At 37.2% G+C, this 15269-nt stretch overlaps 2 protein-coding genes across 2 annotated transcripts in view; one reads left to right on the plus strand and one right to left on the minus strand.

Annotated features, from left to right (window-relative positions):
- LOC141537283 (endochitinase-like) overlaps nt 1-15269 on the plus strand; it is a 235377-nt gene that overhangs the window by 169962 nt on the left and 50146 nt on the right. The window lies entirely within an intron of this gene.
- Nucleotides 1-15269, minus strand: part of LOC141537287 (uncharacterized) — a 33618-nt gene that overhangs the window by 700 nt on the left and 17649 nt on the right. The window lies entirely within an intron of this gene.

Genomic DNA, 15269 nt, shown 5'->3' on the forward strand with positions numbered 1-15269 from the left:
AGTTTCACGCACGGCAATGAGACAACGTTGAAGGCGGTTGATCACGCACACACTCGGGATACATTATGCAAACAAAACAACCTCACAAACTATAAGATACTTGATACCGAACGCAAGCATCGCATATCTCAAGTTACCGAAATATTTCTGATATGTATTTTATATCGATCAATATTTATGACATGTCTAAATACATTTTTATTTAATTTCAAAATTTATTATAATTCATAATTAAATCGAAAATCTATTTTAAACCATCTTAAAACATCGTAATCTAAGGTGTAATACACGTGATTTTTATATGTTATTATTATTATTATGACGCCGTTATCCGACATCATGAAATTTTTCGCGCCTATCGGCTTCACTGATTCTTTCATCATAAAACAAAAGACAATCTACTCAATGTTAATCTCCTTGTCACATTCTAATATACTGAAAATTATTTTCAGAAACCTATGAATTTATTTAATAACGCAAATAAATATTTGTCAGTTTTTCCTAAGTTGTCTAATTCATCGTCTGTTAATACGCATCTATTGCATTCTATCTTCTATGTGCATGCATGACTCACTCATCTATTTATTTCGTCTTATCTTCTTACTTAATTTTTAAATTTATTTTCTAAATTAATGTTTGTAAATACTCTTACCTTATAATAAATCACTTCCACAAAATTTATTATATTTTTTAATAAGTAAAATCACAAACGCTGTGGTAGCGTGCACTGGGCCTCAATAACCTGTGAGGAAGTGAATTAATTTACACCAGTATTTATATTTAGTAATATAAATAAATCTTTATTTGACTTCTAAACAATCTAGATATTAATAATATGTTTATTATAATTAATGATATGCAACAATATAAATTGCAACGCAATAAGAAACAACTATCAGAACGCAATAGCACGTGGTAGTACGTAACACCGCCAAGAGTACATAGCACACCGTAGAATAAAAGAATGTAGGAGAGAGGAGTCGTATGCGCCGCCAATCGGCGCGTAGATCTCCGCCAACTCACTAGTGATAATAATAATGAAATAAATATATATAATAATAATAAGCTTAAGCGGACTTGGGTAAATCTTGATTTCTTAACATTATTATTATTATTATTATTATTATTATTATTATTATTATTATTATTATTATTATTATTATTATTATTATTATTTTGCTATTAAATGCTCAGGGGGGGGGTTATCCCCGGAGTCCGATTCTCCGAGGGCCCAGCCTGAGCTCCATCCATTACTGGTGGACCACTCTGCACAACAAGGCGGTTAGTGATCACAGCAGGCCAAAGTCATTTCCCTTAAGAGACGGAGAGAACCAAGTAAAACAGCCTTCTGCATCCTAACTGCCAAGAACTCAGCTTTTGATGAGCAAGCTGGAACTTTGGCAAGTGAGGATACAAAAACTGTTTCATCCCTCCTAGGACGCCAACAATCAGGACGACAAGCTTGACACGGTAACCTGGGTAAAGTTTGCCAATTTCAAACAGGAGATCCTGATATATTTGTCTTTTGTGCTCTTCTTTGGCTGAGATGTTGTATTCAGCCGGGGCCGAGAACTCAATGACATAAATGTCACGAGTGGCCTTGGCGAAGTGCACAATATCAGGTTTGTTGTGATCTATCCGCCGGGTTCTTGCAAATGGCATGTTCCAATATATTTTGCAACTGTCATTCTCAACAACCTGGGGAATATCTCCTGGCAAATAAGGCAGCACTGGTGTCACGTCAATACCGTAGCAATGACGAAGATAGTAGTACAGTACTCTCAGGGCAGCATTGTGACGCTGGATATATGCACCTCTCGCCAGCACTGGACATGCCGACAAAAGGTGCATAAGCGTCTCCGGATGTTGTCTACACCTCCTACAGGACGTGTCCGGAAGCTGCACCTGGAGCACCTTGCTACGGTACTCATGAGTGTTAATGACACCATCTTGGCAGGCAAATATGAACCCTTCAGTCTCGGACATCAGGCCCGCTGACTTTAAGAAGGAAAACGTCAGCTGGATGGACAAGCCATGATCACGCACGTGTTTAAAGAACACGCTGTGCATGGACTTGTCCATCAGTTCGCCAAGGAGTAGTTTTTCCTCGGCGATCCTGATGACGCTCTTAAATTCCTCCTTTCGGAGTTCCATAAGAGCGTTAATTTCTCCAAGACCAAGGGTTCTTGCCGCATATATTGCTGCCTTATACAAGAATGACCCCTTATGCGCATTTTCATGTTTATGTACAATTTGCATAAGAAAGTCATCCTCGTCTGCAGTGAAATTGACAACTTCGTGCGTTAAACCCAGGACCAAACGGTCGTGAAGCCGCTCCAAACTCTGCAAACCTCTCCCACCGATCGACCGGGACAGGTATAATCTGGCGACTGATGAATTGGGGTGCATGCTCCGATTCATATTAATGATCTTACGGGTTTTGATGTCGAGATCTCGTAAATCCTTTCGGGCCCATTTCAGGACACCGAAAGAGTAAAGTAGGACCGGGACAGCGAGCATGTTAGTAGCTGAGACTTTGTTCTTGCCGGAAAGTTCTGATGGCCAGATTTTCCTGAGTCTCCTAACATACTCGCTGCGAAGAGTTGTTCGGACTTCAGAGACGGCATGCATTCGCCGCTCTTCAATCCCTAGATATCTGTACAACTCTCCGGCGTCTAATTCTCTTAAGACGCTCCCATCCACTAATTCAACATCTCCACCCGTATCAGAGCACTTACCCTTCGCCAGGTGTACGACCGCACACTTTTCCAACCCAAAAGACATTCCGACATCTCGTGTGTACTCTGTTACGATGTTGAGGGCCGTTTGTAGATGATCTTTGTTGGCACTGTATATCTTTAGATCATCCGTAAACAGTTGGTGACTGATCGAGTATACTCGATCACTCGGCGGCCCCGCAGAGTACCCACGAGTTTGTCGGAGGGCAACAGATATTGGCAGCAGTGAGATGCAAAACAACCGAGGGCTCAGAGAATCTCCCTGAAAGACGCCTCTCTTGTACTGAACAGCTCCGGTTACGTGCAATGCATTTCCACTTCCTATGTGAAAACGCGTTCGCCAGAGCTGCATCGTACGTTGTATGCATCCCACTGTTTGGCGATTGATTCCGAGGCATCTGAGCAGATAGAGAATCAACTCATGTGAAGTTGAGTCAAATGCCTTACGGTAGTCAATCCAGGCCATCGACAGGTTGCGTTGGTAGTAGATTGCGTCTTGAATGACGCATCTATCTACCAACAAGTTGATCTTGCAACCTGACACGCCCTGTTTACTGCCACGTTGTTCGTATATCTGTTGCCACACAGGCTCTATCACCTGCAAGATACGGTTATTTAAGATTTTTGTAAAAATCTTGTAAACCGCATTCAAGCAAGTGATAGGCCTGTAGTTCTTCGGGTCGGACAAGTCACCCTTTTTAGGGATGAGTACGGTTCGCCCTTCTACCAGCCAGTCTGGAATTGGTTCATCGCCCTGAATGTATGATGTAAAAATCCGGGCCAGATGAGCATGTGTAGAAGAAAATTTCTTCCACCAGAAGATGTTTATGCCATCTGGACCCGGGGCAGCCCAGTTCTTACTGCCATTCAGGGCTTTACGAACCTCTTCCACACTGACTGCAGGGCTCTCTTCGGCGATATCCTGTCGTCGGTGTTCTCGACAGAATGCCTCGAAGTCGTGCAGAGCTGGAGTATCCGGGTTCACGTTTGGTTGATCTCCGTACAATTCACTCCAAAAGGCTTCCACTCTCTCAGATGATGGATAATTCTCGGGAACAGCGGTCTTAGGTGACAGAAAGCGTGAAGGGTTGGATCGAAACAAAGAATTGTCGATCAACCGTTTCAGCCTTTTCTCTAGTGACTTTTTGGAAGCCACCAGAGCCCGCAACCTGTTAAGAGACTCTTCTTTGATGACAAGAAGAGTAGTCTTGTGCAGTGTGTGATGTCGCCTTCGAAGTTCTGCCGCCAGGCGACGAACTTTTGGCGTGTATGGTCTTTGAGTACTTACATACTCTATCACACACTGAATGCGGGAGACTTGTTTCCGAGAAATGTCAATTTTGTGTCCAAGTTGAGCGATGCGCAGCTTCAACTTCGCCTTGAAGGAGAGAGAATGTCTTCTCTCTATCGGCAGAAGCGAAGCCGCGGCACCGTAGACAACTTGGTTGACAGTGAGCAGAGTGGAGTCCTCTTGAAGCTGTGTGGGGAGATCTTCGTTCACCGTGTCGAGCTGTTGTTTTGAGTGAGACATCTTTTTGGAGATGCTCACTTGTCGACCTGTAAAGAGGTTGTCGTTGTCCTCGGAGGAACGGTGCCGTTCTTGGTGTAGCGGTGCTGGAAATGAAGGCCGATTAGACAGCCTTCTATTTGGCAGCAGCGATCGTCGATTATGCCGAAGGTATGAGACGTAATTACGCAGGTGTTTGGGCGTAAAATGTCTGTGCTCCGGATGCATGCCACACCAAAGTGTGTGCATCCGGGCCATATACCCTGATACCTCCGGCTCGCTGTTCTGCCAGCACACCAAGAGATCGGCGCGAAGCTCCTCCGTCCACTTAAACTTTATCCTATAAGCGCCGGGGTCGTCATAAGTCATCGGGTCCGGTGTGCTCCTCCCACCTGATGACTGGTCCTCATCCGAAGAGGACCGGTTGTGGGGAGCACTTCTGAGATTATACTGTTTTGGAACTCAGATATTACGGTGCAACGGGTAGTTGGCCCGTTGCACCGGTTACGTTGTTAGCCTACAGACCATGTTGCGGTCTGCGTTTCCCGCGGTGCGCCACTAGGAGGCTACGTAACAAGCACCGCTATTATTATTATTATTATTATTATTATTATTATTATTATTATTATTATTATTATTGATAGAGGTTCAAATCGATCCGAATAATAGTTTTGGAGATGCAGTTTAAAAAAGTTGCGTGCTCAAGGTGCTGTTATTGAGACTCAAAACCTTCACTTTTTCCTAATTTTCACGACAACGATAACTCACGAAGCAATCAACCGATTTTCACGTTTTTGGCAGCGATCAACGTGGTTTTGTCGACTCTAATAATTGTTTTAATTCATCGAAAACGATCCAAAAAGTAATCTCGAAGTTATGTAGAAAAAACACTTTTTTCAAAATTTTTCAACAACGATATCACTCGAATAAATTGTAACAGTTTTACCTGCTTAGGTTGGCCCCTAATCAATTTCATAAATAAACAAACAAAACTAACAAACAATATAATTATCAGGGTGCCACCAGGATTTTTAATCACGGTTCCTGGAACCGATCCAGAGCTGAGAAATCTTATTCATAGGGTAGAGAGAGTGAAGGAAGGTGCTGCTGAATAATAAATAATTAATAAACAAGATTGGCCAATATTTATTAACAATAAAAAGAAAACTTAATAGTATCTTGACTTAAAACAAGTAAACAAAATTCAATCACTCACACACTATCCACACTTAATAATATTCTTATTCTCGACGAGCCCCTTTCGGCGTCTACCCGTCGATTTCTAACACATGCCCATTTCGGCATCTACCCGTGACGGGCCCCTTGTGGCTCTACCCGTTTAATATTATTAACCAACCAAACTAACTAAACTTTTAATCACCCGCACAGAGACCAATCGTATGCAGGGATCGTTGACTCGGCTAACAGGAGTAACAGCCCAGTGACCAAACGTAGACTTAGATACGCCTGCAGCTTATTCACACTTTACCACAGAACAGCAGTCCAGTGACCAAACGTAGACCTAGATGTTCTGCAGCACACTCTCATTACCCGCTCCAGCTACAGTAATAACAGCCCAGTGACCAAACGTCGAGCTAGATACTCTGCAACTCACACATAATCCACACTTGTCTCACACTAACAGTACTGATTCGACTTTATTTATAATTTAATAATTAAGAATAATTTAATTTGATTTATAACTGAAAAATTGAGCCATTAAAACATTCAATCATTAGAATTTAATAAAACGATAACTTTTAATTAACAACCTATTTCCAAAATAGTCTTAACTAACTATTACAATTTCCAAATTCCGATTGTTAACTTTCTTTGAATTAAAGGATTATTTGGTTTAAAATTCCTAAGTAAGTTATAGTCACGGTCTTAATAGTATAACAATAATTATTTAAAACAGGAGGTCTTAATACCTAGAATTAACTTCTGATAATTAAATTAATCACAATATAAATTATTACAATCACGTTCAAAATTATTAACACTAGTTTAATTAATTAATTCTGACTAATTTTTCCTGTGATATTTTTGACTCAGAACAACTAATTTCTTGGACTTAATGTCCACGCTGATAATTGTCAATTTGGAATAACAATTTAAGTTGATTAATTCACGGAGTTAATCCCCAAAATCAATTAATATATAATTCATAAATAAAATAGTTTTACAATAAAATAATTAATTCTTAATAAAATATTCTGAATAATTTTCTAATAGTTTTATAAATTATAAAAATAATCGACACAAGTCGATATATTCAATTTTATTTGCTAGAACATTCGCTAGCTTAGTTGTATTTGACCTTGGGTACTGGAATTTACTGCGACACAAAAATGTACTGACGCTCGACCAAAATTCCACGAATAAAAGTTTGTCGATTATTTTTCAAGTGACAAAATTACTCAATTTTTTTACGTTAATTATCATAAAAATTATAACAATAAATTTAACGAATTTTTTGGATTTTAATTATTTAATTGATAAATTTTTAGTTAAATTTTTCACGCAAGGTCGATTGAGTCATTCTCGGGTATAAACCCCCATGAAAATTACTCGATCCAAACTAGCAAATGTTTAACTCTGATTAATGAAATAATCGTCGATTAAACGAACCAATTAATAATTAAGTAGATGAACTAACTGGGTATTAGGTAAATCGCGGTCCACTTCTTTCCCACAGAGTAATAATTATTACCTTGATGAATAAAGTGATAATCTAACTCACTCGTTAAGGTTGAAGTCCTAGTTGTAGTTGGCTTCCTTCGTCTCGTCACTACTCCGGGGATCGGTCCTTCTTGATTTCCGTGGCACGATGTCTGGCAGTCACACTACTTCTCTCTTTTCCACTGCACGGCTCACCTATTTTTACCCAAAACTACCCCCTCCTATTCTCCCCTTAGGCCCGAAGATCGAGACGCGCCAGTGCAATGTCGAATAATTATCGATATCCGGTGACTTATCGATTTAGGGTAATTTTACCCTGTTACAAAATTAACCGATTCTTACGAGGTATGCAGCAATCTATGCAATTTTTTAAGAACTATGAATAGTATGTTAACAAAAATTGATCAGATAAGAAATTTGACAGTTTCTTTTGTTAAAATTCAATTTTTTTGATTTTCTCGATTTTTTTCGTTCAGGATATTTCCCGAACGAATGAACCGATTTTGAAACGGTTGGCGCTGGTCGACGTCGTTTTTAAAGGTTGAGAGCTGATTAGATTTTGAAATCGATCGGTTAAGCCGTTTAAAAGTTATTCCAAGAAAACAACTTTTAACAAAATTTTTTTTTCCAGTTGTTTTGAGATTTCTTGGAATCTACCAGTCTGAACCGATTCAAATTTATAGGTAATCTAAGTTTGAGGGAACAGAATCGAATGTCACCAACCTCGTTTCGATCGGTCGAGCAGTTCAAAAGTTATAAGACGGTCACATGCTTACGCGCGCCCGTAAGTATGTGACGCACACACACACACACACACACACACACACACACACATATGTCGGAGATAATATCGAGCTGGGTTTTCCCAGAGATTGGAAATTCCCAATATTTTAGTTTGTCTGTTTAGAATATTTAGATATTATTTATGATTTAAGCTAGTTATATTTTTTTATGGTTATAACGATGGGCTTAAGTCCGGAGTGACAATGGTCACCAAACGGAGCCGAGGTCACAGGATAGAAGTAAAAAGTATATAGTTAGAAATATCGACAGACAATGAGGGCTGTCGAAATAATTTTTGAGTGAATAAGTACTTAGGGTACTTGGGAGAGTAGTTCTCGTTGAGCATTGATCAAGTAAGGATCGCATACATCCTGCTGACCCCGGATTCGTTCTCGGTCTTATTCCCAAAACGTCTTTAACTGTTATATCAATCGCAGTAGAATATTTGTAATTAAATTTATTATTTGTACGAGTTAGTGTACGTTATATTTTAAATCAAAGTCTTTATTATATTTGATTATTGTAAAAATAAATAAAGATGGCTGATAATGATCCAAAGGACCCTAACGATGCCCGAACCACTCTTCCTCCGACATATATATATATATATATATATATATATATATATATATATATATATATATATATATATATATACATGAATTACATACATACATACATACATACTGTAACGGGTAATTTTTTGAGTGTTTCTTCTTTTTGATCGAATAAACGCTGAACGATATGAACGATACTGCGAATCAAAACGCCCCCTTGCTCGAATCTGAAGCTCGCCGGAGTCCAGGGTAAAAGGGGGTCAAACCACAATATTCAATCAGAAATAAAACCGACAGGACTCAGTTACCTATAAACTATAAATAATTACATCTAATGATTAAACTCAAAATGTCAGACAGGTTTTGATAGAGAATCAAAATAATCATTTAATTATCAAAATCAATTCATTAGGTTAATGAATAAGGTTACAAAAAAAAATAACAACACTCTCGTAGTACAATTTTAGGTTATATCAAACCTCAAAACTAAATCTAACGACAATAATACAAAAAAATGAATTTACAACGTCGGTCAACGCACGCGTATCAAGGCCCGATCAAAACTGGTCTGTACAAGACGACCTGTCACACACTCTCACTCTCGTGAACGTCAAAATCGCGAACTAAAACTCCAAAACTGGTTACCCGCTTCCCCAGGAGACTAGCTGTCACCCTGAGCCTAAATCTCTACCCCGAGAGCGGATGGAGAGTATCCTCTCCGCTCCCACCTGCACGGCGTGTGATTACCTACCGGATTTTTGACAGAGGGTCAAAAATCCAGGGAAGTCAAATCTTGCTGAGAATTCAAAAGGTACTTACCAGTGTTCAAGACGAACCAAGGTAATGTCCCTCCAGCTATTATTGGTAGAAGAATATTCCCTCAATAACACTATATCACAATACTCCCTTTTTCGTGAAAAGTTTTTGGGGTTTATCATTTTTCCAAAAACTCACTTACAACGAACCGGAATGATCGTTTTTGCCATCTATACGGTGTTTACAAACTATCAATTTAATTGGTATTCCTTCATTCTATATCCATTCAGTTCGTCAAATTCCGAGTTTTACTTTTCACTTTCAAAATTAAATATCAAATACATTCGATCATTTTCAACAGATTACATACAAATTCGACAGAATACATTCCCATACTAAAACTTGCTCGGGACTTAGAATAATTTCTTTTATAAATATTTTTCTTTTAAATAATAATCGTCATTTCTTTCATTTTATATCCATTCGCCGCTTTCCCATACTAAATCGGCCTGGGACTTAGAATAATTTCTTTTATAAATTGGAAATTTACAATAATTTGTTTCCAAAATAATTTTCTTTGAATAAATTTTAACTAAAGAAATATAATCACAATTAATAATCGTCATAGACAAAACAATACTTTTATAACTAAACTAATTATTATCCCGTCTAGATATTCTACATTGGTAACTAAAATGTTAAACATTAATTGTTTTAAACAAGCGATATTAACTGACAAAAGAATAGTTTTCGATCTTTATAATCAAATCTAAATTAAATAATAATATTTTCACAAATTTAATTAGAATAATTATACTGCACTCGTAAACAACAAGTTAAATAAAGAAAAACGGGTTATTTACAATGTTAGATAATAATTTCTCGAGAAAATACGCCCGTCGAAGTATCAGGCGAACATGAATGACGAAGAGTAGGTAACTGCCGTCGTTTCCCTCCTCGTCCCTTCTTCCAAGCCCTACTCCTCAGTTGTCCTGTACTAGCCATCGGCCCTCTCTCTCCGACCCACTCCCTCTTCCCTACTCTAGAACCTTTTTCCGATATCTGGGTCATAATACATACATACATAAATTATATACATACATACATACATACATACATAAATAAATTTAGAGAATCAATTGACTAAATTCTTATTCGCAAGGTTTTGGTGAATTGATAAATGAATTTTCTATATAGAGAAAAATTCTTCCCTCTCAATACATACATACATACATACATACATTACATACATACATACATACATACATACATACATACATACATTATATACACTACTGGAAAAAATTAAGCGATCAAAAAAAAATTCCAAATTTTTCGGTAGTATTCAACAGACCGTAACTTTGAGAGAAATGGTCGTACAGGAAATAGAAAAAAAGTAAGTTGTAGCTCCAAGTATCTAGTTTTTGGATTAGAACTTCAAAATTTTGTAGCCTCCGCGGTTTCTGAGTAATCGTAGAAAAACCAGCAACAAAAAAATTCTCAAAATTTTTTTAGTTTTTTTTTTTGGTCTTTGATTATCGATATCTCAGCAACCAATGATCGCACAGAAAGTTAAAGGTGGGTTTCAAGAACTTGAATGAATTCCACTTAACGACTGTCTATTGTTTTTTCGAAAAATAATTTTTTCTTTCCGTCACATGAATTTGAAAATGCAACAAAAAAAGGGCTTTTAGTGGTTTTTTGGAAAATCAAGCGCTGGATCGAAAATATTGAGGAAACCACTAATGTTAAGTGTGCCTTTTATAGTTCAATATGTCCACAAAAACCCTACAAAGAATCAAATTAATCCAGCCAGCCGTTTTTTTGTTTCACTTGATCGAATTTTTGAAAAAATTAAAGGATCACGTTTTTTGCTCTGAAAAGCTCATAATTTTTAAAAATGAGAAAAAGTTATTTTTTCGAGCTTTTTCCACATTTTCGTTCCAAAAGTGCTTAAATTTTCAAAAAAAAAAATTCAAAAAAAAATTTTTCAAAAAAAAAAATTTTTTCGAAAATTTAAAAAAATTTTTTTGGAAAATTTTTTTTTAACAAGTTAAGGAAACTCAAAAAACCATCGCCCAATGATTTTTATCACCTTTCCACCGCTGCATTCCTTGATTCTACTGATCTCCTTTTAATTAAATTAATAAAAAAGTTAATACCCCCAATCGAATTTCGATTTTTTCATACGCTTTTCGGAGTTTTTTTTTCTTTTCTTTTTGTGAATCCTTAGCAAATCGCTTCATTCAACAGTTTTTTCAAAACTAATCCCTCTGCGCTAAAAAAATTTTTTTAATTTTTTGGTCAAAATTGAAAATTTCTGACTTTTGATTCTTAATCATGGTTAGACGACATTTATCGGAGGTGGAAGTCGCTCGGTTAGTGACTCTTAGCGACGAAGGTTACACTCAACATGCAGTTGCTATCCGGAGGGTGTAAGTCAATCTGTCGTATCTCGAGCTTATACCAGATACCAAGAGACGAATCAATATCATCGTCGCCCCGGACAAGGTCGCCATCGAGTCACTAATGCCCGCGATGATCGAACAATTGTTAGAGAAGTTCGACGACAACCTTTCGTCAATGCGAATATTGTCGCTCGAAACTTCCCCAATCGCAGACAACAGCAACAACAACAGCAACAGCGACGACGGCATCAAGTGCGAAACATTTGCTCTCGAACAATCATCAACCGTCTTCGTGAAACTGGGTTACACGCACGACATCCTAATCGTGTACCCCTTTTGACTGCAAGACATCGTCGAGCTCGTTTAGCGTATGCTTACGGTCATCGAAATTGGAACTTGAGGGAATTGCCAAATGTTTTATTCACTGATGAGTCTCGTTTTAATCTGTATGGCAACGATCGACGTCCTCTCGTTTGACGCCGTCGTGGAGAACGTTTTCGCCAGAACTTTGTCCGTCCAGTCGTTGCCTACGGCGGTGGATCAGTTATGGTGTGGGGCGGCGTTTCACGAAATTGGAGAACACCTTTGGTAATTGTACGCGAAAATTTGACAGCTAGACGTTACATCGACCAAATTTTAAGGCCCATTGTTCTGCGCAGACGACAACATCTGAGGTCGTTCATATTGATGCAAGGTAATGCACGTCCACACACAGCCAACATTACCCGGCGCTTCTTTGAGCGGCATGACATCACATTGTTGCGATACCCAGCAATGAGTCCAGATCTCAACCCCATAGAGCACGTTTGGGACATAATGGGCCTTCGGTTGCGCAGAGAGTATCCAAATTTGCAGAACTTAGCTGCTTTGGAGCGCGCGCTTCAGCACATTTGGAATACCATTCCGCAGCCTCAAATTACCGTCTGCATAAACACGGCTGAACGTTTGAGAGCCGTTATTGAAAACAGGGGTGGTAATACCCGGTATTGAACCAACAAAAACCTTCAGAGAATGAGTTTGGAGTCATTAAATACGGTGGAACTGACGAGCCACCGGGTCTCAATTCTCCTGAAATACCTTACACACACACACACACACACACACACACACACACACACACACACACACACACACACACACACACACACACACACACACACACACACACACACACACACACACACACACACACACACACACACACACACACACACACACACACACACACACACACACACACACACACACACACACACACACACACACACACACACACACACACACACACACACACACAGAAGCGTAAATTCGACCACGCGACCTCCACGTGGTACGCTTTGGATAACACTAATGCCGGCGGTAATTGTTTTCTTAAACTTTTCAAGAGAAAAAAATTTCAAAAAATTTTTTTTTTTAATTTTTTTTTTTTTCAATTTAAGCACTTTCTGGAACAAAAATGTGGAAAAAGCTCGAAAAAACAATTTTTTTCTCATTTTTAAAAATTATGAGCTTTTCAGAGCAAAAAACGTGATCCTTTAATTTTTTCAAAAATTCGATCAAGTGAAACAAAAAAACGGCTGGATTAATTAATTTGATTCTTTGTAGGTTTTTTGTGGACATATTGAACTGTAAAAGGCACACTTAACATTAGTGGTTTCCTCAATATTTTCGATCCAGCGCTTGATTTTCCAAAAACCACTAAAAGCCCTTTTTTTGTTGCATTTTCAAATTCATGTGACGGAAAGAAAAAATTTTTTTTCGAAAAAACAATGGACAGTCGTTAAGGGGAATTCATTCAAGTTCTTGAAAACCACCTTTAACTTTCTGTGCGATCATTGGTTGCTGAGATATCGATAATCAAAGACAAAAAGATCCTTTTCCATTTGAAGACCGATATCTCAGCGAGGAGTGGACGTATCAGGGTGTTTAAAAAAAGAAATTAAAGCTAAATGAACAAAGTATCCGATACTTATGGTGGTTAAGCTAAATAATTTTTTTCCACGCCCGTAGACCAAAAAAAAAAACTAAAAAAATTTCGAGAATTTTTTTGTTGCTGGTTTTTCTACGATTACTCAGAAACCGTACAAAATTTTGAAGTTCTAATCCAAAAACTAGACACTTGGAGCTACAATTTCCTTTTTTTTTATTTCCTGTACGACCATTTCTCTCAAAGTTACGGCCTGTTGAAAACTACCGAAAAATTTGGAATATTTTTTTGATCCCTTAATTTTTTCCAGTAGTGTACATTACATACATACATTGACACATTAGAATTTTCATTTCTATGAATATTCTTAGTTCCCAGGCCACTAAACCTCGCGGATAAGAAATAGTCGCCTGGATTTCGTTTATAATTTTGGTCCACTGCCCTGGGATATTCCGCTCCCGTATTTATGATTGTCTTTTGTTTTAAGAGAGCTCGATAAGAAAGATTATGCGACAGAAGTTACCACGTGTGCCAGTTAAATTTATTTTACTTACTTACAAAAGTTACTGTGCAGATGGTTCTTCTTCCGTGGTTGGTGTTGTAATTGATTGGATGGAATTACGCAGTGTGAATAGTGTAGTGGACAAATTAACTTGATTGATAACAAAATTGCAACAAACTTAATTTTATTTCACTAACTAAACACTTGAATTATACTTATTATATTCGGTGACGAAATACAATAGATTTGTGGTATGATTATTTTACCAATATTCTAGGTTGTCGATGGTTAATTATTTATAATAACACAATGATATTTTTACACAAAATAGTAGTAATAATGATGATATAAACTTATTAATTAATTAGTAGATTTGGTAGTTGTTAATAATTATTTAGTTTTGGTGAGTAATCACCTAATAGTGGTAATAGTAGTATAGTGGTAATAGTGGTAAGTTTGACTAAGATAAATCTAACGTGGTGGTTGATACCGGGGGATAGATCGAAGTGTCGATTACCGCTCAAGTATCGGGGTATGTGACCGTTTTTCCCCTTCTCGTGCCGTCTTGTGACGTCACGGGACTATCTATTATTTTAGCCAGTGTCGGTAACGGAAATTTCGGGTGGTAGTTCGCCAGGCTGAAAAAGTCGGGACATTTTGTAGTGTCTTAACATACATACATACATACATTATATACATTACATACATACATTAGGGTGGGTCAAAAAAATCAACTATTTTTTTTTACAATTAATACGGAAAAATGGGTTACTAGGCACCTTAAAAAAATTCTCACCAAATATGAACTCTTAATTTTAATAGGAAGATCCTCCGCGTCGCAGTTTTTCATTTTTTTCTCAGTCCAATAGAAAAAAATTCATTCCTCATCATTAATTGGTCGTACAGAAAAAATTTTCTTAAGAATTTTTTAGGAAATTTAATGCTCTACAAAAAAGGTATCTTATGTTTTTTCCGTAAACCTCACCATTTCACTAATATTGAAGATTTAAGATTGATTATTTTAAGTCAAATGTCACTTTTGTTTATGAATTTTATAACTCGACAAGAAATGGCTATTATTGAATGGGCAATAGAAATTTTTGTAGCAAATTAACTGCTCTATAAAAATGGTATCTTATGTTTTGGCGATTAAATTAATCGTTCAAAAGATATTCATCATCAAACTTTCATGTATATCGATTTTAAGAGTTTTTGATTAAATAATCGAAAAATTTCAATTTAATCTATCAGTTTTGAGAAAATTTCATTTTTGTCTTTAATGTAAGTATTATTTGAATTTTGTTTTCAAAATTTTTATTCAATAATTCCAAACTTTTTATTTTTCATCATTAGAAATCACGATCATGTTGTTTTTTTATAACGTCTTCAAAACGTCTTAAAAATTTTTC

This window comes from Cotesia typhae, unplaced genomic scaffold (assembly GCF_013202065.1).
Source record: "Cotesia typhae breed Kobodo isofemale line unplaced genomic scaffold, CoteBio_Ctyphae scaffold_70, whole genome shotgun sequence".
In the NCBI taxonomy this organism is placed as follows: domain Eukaryota; kingdom Metazoa; phylum Arthropoda; class Insecta; order Hymenoptera; family Braconidae; genus Cotesia; species Cotesia typhae.